We start from the raw sequence: 6,000 nt of genomic DNA, 5'->3' as shown, positions 1-6,000 counted from the left end.
TGTGTGAAATTTTCAGAGAGAACAATATTAATGTTATTGATCCTTGTTTTAAGTATATGTATAATATTTAGATAATTTCCTCTAATGATTTATTCTAATAAGAAAAAAATCGCGATAATAAAGCTACGAATTCAGAAGTCTTTAGTCACCCAAAGATAACGAAAATTATCCTGATTGTGCGTCAGCTGCTAGCAAATTAGATGATATACAAAATTTTGAAAATTGTTACAAATAATACTGTTGAAACTTCTAACCCTTCTCACCTGACCAGACTAGTAGACCCAAGGTTTAAATTCAACCGGAGCCCACCTGAACCGGGCTTCGGCAGTTCTCATATTTTGAGTAAAATCCAAATTCAAACCAGAACTTCGAACAAAATGAACTTCCGCTTTTTACCTGTTCGCCATTGATTTAATTTAGTCTATTATTTTCGTCTATTTATTCGTCATTTAATTTTAAGTACTCATTTTTTATTATTTTATTTATTTATTGAACTTTCTTGGTGGTTTCTTTCTGTAAGATGTTAAAAATAAAACGATCATGCGAGCAGACGATTCTGAGTTTGTAGCAGTCTGAATTCTTCTTCCCGGCAGGCCTTGCGATAAATGTTTACTCGTATTAAAACACAAATCGCGCTTGTCTGATGCGGGATTACGCTCACAGAGGCCTTTAAGACGTTTGCCTTTGACCCCACAACATCGGCGGAGTCGTCTGAAGTGATGTCGCAGCCGATCATCATGGCTGCCATCAGACTGGCATCGTATAGTGTTAAACGATGAATTCCGCTTTACTCTTGAAGGAGATGACCATCGTGTTCGTATCTGGAGAGGACTGTGCCAGTAGTCCCAATCAGCCTTTGTTTTACAAAGGCATGCAGCCATAACCCCTGGTGTTATGAATCATTTTTAGTCATCCTCCGTACATCTTTAACAGCTCAACGATATGTTGATACCATCCTGCGACCAGTTGCATTACCCTTCATGGCACGTCGTTTTGGAGCCATTTTCCAACAAGATAATGCCAGACCACATACCACTCCCATATCTCTGGACTGTCTCCGCGCCGTTGATACTCTTCCTTGGCCAGCAAGGTTACCAGACCTTTCACCAATCGAGCATGTTTGTGGCATGGTAGGCCACCAAATTCGGGCACCACAAATTATCGCAGATCTGGAGCGACAACTGATGAATGCCTGGTAGAATGTGTCGCAGGATGACATTAGGAACCTCTACCACTCTTTGCCTCGACGAATTCAAGCATGCATTGTCGCCAGGGGCGGTCGACTAACTACTAATTTGAACACTCAATGGATGATTGATTTTTTAATCATTTTATTATCTGTGTATGAGCTATACACATATTCAGTTTCATCAAAAACAACCACTTCCTTCATGGTGCTTTGATTTTTTTGCAAAAGAGTATAATATAGCACTAGTATATGAAAAAAAAGAGGGGATGCAGATTTTAATCGTGAAAACGTAGCCAGGTTTGCAGAAGGCTTCGGGCCATGCAAATTAGTTGTCATAACTTCTTCGCTGTATGCAATTTCTGTTTAAAACGTTTCATAAGTTCATCTTATTTTTTGTAAGTAGGGTCAAACCTGTATCATTTGTACTATTCAATTAACAAGATGTCTATTTACCTGATGGAAGGGGTGCCTACGCGGAAGATTTTATAAGGAAACTCTGTAATATTTGTGTTAAATATGGGAAAACTACAAAAACAGTCGTCCAGCGAATCTATTCACAGGTGCTGGAACCAGATCGGCCTTACCACTGTTCAGTTGTTTTTATACACTCGGCCGTTGGTCGGCCCTACATTATGTCTACATATAATAAAAGAAAGAGTCTGTCTGTGTGTGTGTCTTTCGTTTGCGCTGCGCGTAAACTAATAGATCCACTACGAAATTTGGTACATCGGTGCATCTAGACAAGAGCCAGTGCACTTCGAAGCGATTTTTTCGAAATTCGAATTTGAATTTTTTTAAATTTTATGTTTTGTGACGAAATCGCGTCATTTTGAGACATAATGGCCTATAGGAAAGCGAGATTTTACTCTACAAACTCCATTTTTACATCGTCATGAAACGTAGGCACTTCGCTATTTTACGAACTGAAAATAAATTTCGTGTTCAATAAATCAATTAAATACGAATTTATTTAACAAAAGGCGCTTAACACCTTTTCAACGGGATTTTTTCTAAAAACGTTTATTTTTAAAAATAAGTTTATTTATTTATTTATTTATTTTATTTTTGGACACGTTATACTTTTATCCTTGCGACTGCTTTTACAGAAAGAATTTTAGAAAAATGATAATATTTTGTATTTATATAATCCATTTATGTAATCCATTTTTATTGATTTTTTTTTATAAAGTTATTCTGCAGAGTAAAATTGTGCGAGGAATTTTATGTTTTTTAAGTTGCTTTGTTATTTTTTGCTTATTTCACTGTTTGTAAGATATTGAAAAGTTTTGCATGATTTTCTTCTTCAACAGAAAGTTTGTTCATTTTTTTATTAGAATAATTAATATTTGTATAATATTTTTATTAGAATAATTAATAATTTGTAAATATATTTGTATAATATATTAGAATAATTAATATTTGTATGCTGTTATCGGGACCAGATTTAGAAATGTATGAACGTATGCGCGTGTATATGTACATATATGTGCATACGTATACACATATACATGCATACATGAAAGCATACATTAAATTGTTGTCATGGGCAGGAAACAGTCCTGACCTCAATCCTATAGAAAATTACTCTTGTCCGAATGAGGCGCCCATCAAATAAAAGGGAACTAATTGAGGCTATAATTGTTTCCTGGCATCATGTAATAACGAAAGAAGAGCTTAAAACTATCAGCTCAATGAAACATTGACGTGAAGCTGTAATCAAAAATAAAGGGTACCCTACTAAGTCCTGATAACTCATTGCAATCATCACTATCTAATGTATATCGATAACTATTATCGTTTAACTTTCTTTTTATTGCAAATAATTGAATTTTGTGTTTTGTATTGAATTCAGTAATAAATTCTCTTTAAAATGATATATACAAGTTTGCATTTTGTGAAACGTAACGTTTTCTATAAGCATACAAAGTTCAAAAACATAAAAATTTCCAAAAGTGTCCACAATTTTGGCCACCACTGTACATTCCTGGATCCGGTACTAATAATAGGATAGTACCAAAATGTGTTAGGTATAAATCGAATTAAAAAAGCTTGTGATTTTTGTTTGAGACAATAACTGCTGCATCTCTAAGCTTCTCGGTAAGTAGAGATTCTGAATGTCTCTAATAAAATATCCTCTGCTTTATTTCAGTAAATCTTCATTGCAAAATCGGACAGTTTCTTGCCTTTTATAACGTTTGGTTTGGTTTTATTATATTACAGCAAAGCGAGGGAGGGATGCCTTCGTGGAGGACTTTCTAAAGTAAACTGGCCCGTATACACGCTTTTCATCCACCTGAATGGGGGCGGGTTATTGTTTTTGTGGATAGATACCTAATTAAAACGTAAAAAATGTACATTACACGAAAAGTTTTCTTAATTATGGGGTTTTTTTTTTCTTTAGTAATATTTCATGCTAGATTTAAAAAAAATATTAAAAGAATATATCACAGTGCCGTTAAATGTCATAGTGTCATTTTGACATTTCATTTTATCAGTCCATACAGCCGGTGAGGCTTTTACCTATCCAATTGTCATCATTCCCCTTGGGCTTAAAAGGTCCACCAGCGGCCGAGCGGTAAAGTCGTTGAACACTGGTAGTTCGGTCCGAGGTTGGAATCCCGCGAACGGGCTGGCTTCATGGGCGTTTTCGTGGTTTCCCCATGTGTAACGTGTATACGAGCCAGTTTCACTTAGAAAGTCCTCCACGAAGGCATCCCCCCCATAGGCAGATAGCCCTCGAGGCTTTGCCATAATCACACACACACACACACACACCCTGGGCTTAAAAGAAAAAAAGAGAAGTAAAACTAGGGTAATTGTAATGGCGGATTTGAGCTAGGCTCCCGAGCCCACGACGTCAAGGTCTGAAGTTGGAGGCTTTAATCGCTCGGCTGTGATTTCCTGAAGTTAACGTTCCTCTTTCGTGAACTGAAGTATAATCTTCACTGCCTCAAAAGCTGTTAGCATTTTTTCTGTGGTGGATTTTATTTGCTTAATTTTCCTTGCTATTTCAGTAGGGATGTGAATAAAAGTGGCAACATTTTGGTCATTATAAACTTGAAAAATTTTAGTTAATTTCTTTTCCGGAGATAAGTTTTTCTTAAGAGGTATCAGAAACCCCTATACCGACAATGTTAAATTGACCATTTTCGATGTACCTTTTCTCAAAATCTGCTGTAGATACAATCTTGAAATTTTTTGTGTAATTAAAGTATACCTGTTTAATTGTACTGAAATGAGCTTTTTGAAACATTTTGAATTTTAGATTAATTTACAGAATATTTTGTATAGTAAAATTTAACACTTTTCTCATACAAAAAATTAAAAAAAAATTTTTTTTCTTAGTTTATCATAAAAAGCTCATTTCAGTAAACATTAGGAAATCTAATAAATAAGCCATAAAAATTGTAGATACGTGTGAGCAGTAGTTCCCGAGGAAAGGTACATCGAGTGTAGAAAAATCACGTTTGGAGAAAAACGCCTTTTTATGTAAAACTCCTCATTGATCAAAGCATTCGATGGCAAATTAAAACTGATTTTTTACAGTTCTAATTTTATAGAGCTTAAAGAACGGTATGTTTAGAAAGATAAAAGTGTAGAGAATTTGAAAATGCAAAAATCTGAAATTACCATTTTATGAAGATTTTTGGGTTCCAACAACCCTTTAAGTGTATCGCCGTAGGATAAATTCTTCGTCTGTCTTCTTTTTTCGCAAACTTCGTAACTTTAAGACCTGGAAAATTCCTCCTGAGTATAGTTTATCATGGATAGCTTGTTCTGAGATTGTGCTGGGCATATCTTTTAAAATGACATCCACTGAATCAGAATTAGTTTTAGAATCTTTTTTATTATCTTTTAAGGTTTCGAATCGGTTTGATTACTTAATTTGGAGTTTTCGATTCGGAACTTTGGTTCGCTTCCCTTTTTTTGGTTTGAATCAGTCTCTGCTACGGTCTTAGCTAAACTGATATTACGTTCAAGTTCTAAATGATCCATAATTGTGAAAGTACAATTTTCATTGCCGTTCTTTAAATGTAGGGATTATGTTAAACGTTCTTTGGATTTTTGCAGAATTTCGTCTACAACAGAATTATGACTATCAATTTCTTGATTATTTGGGTTAGAATGTGGATTTTTCCCTTTTTGTCCGTTACTTAAGAAATGCGGTATCATCCATTGCAGAAATCTGGAGGTAATTCTCCGAAACTTTAACAGATCTACTTACAAATATTTCATTATCCAGTAATTGTAAATTGAGGTACCCTAAATTCTCCCATACGAATCCGCTCGAGGCGAGAATAACACCCCAGTGGAACGGTGCCTTGGTACACCAGGGTACCTGGGCCGAAGGCCCTACCCCTTGTAGAATATAATTTAGACATTACGATTTGTTGATTTTTCAGTAACTTTTACAGATTAGTCTTTTTTTTTTTTTTTTTTAATATATATTTTGAATTTTTTGATTTTTTTGTTTATTTTAGGGTTTTTTTGTATATTAAATGCTAAAATCCTATTTCCTGTATTACAGGTTACTTTTTCAGTTGCTGTAAAGGACTGGAAGGCCAGAAAGCTGTCGAGTGGTGAAAAACCTGGAAGTCAAGATGTTTTAACACAAAGCAGTGCACAAAGTGATACCAGCCCTTGGTAAATAAATATCTACATATATACATACATAATAATAATGCGACAAGAATTTATAAATATACATAAAGAAGGTGTTACCAAAATAAAAGATTATATTAAGCAGAAATACATTACTATGCTATGCTACATTATCCACTCATTTAATATGGCTAAAGGCCTGTATTTGT

The sequence above is a fragment of the Stegodyphus dumicola genome, chromosome 4 (genome assembly GCF_044657685.1).
Source record: "Stegodyphus dumicola isolate Sdum_Otavi_A_Nest chromosome 4, ASM4465768v1".
Taxonomy (NCBI): Eukaryota; Metazoa; Arthropoda; class Arachnida; order Araneae; family Eresidae; genus Stegodyphus; species Stegodyphus dumicola.
The sequence above is the reverse complement of the archived record's forward strand: the minus strand, read 5'-3'. Positions refer to the sequence as shown.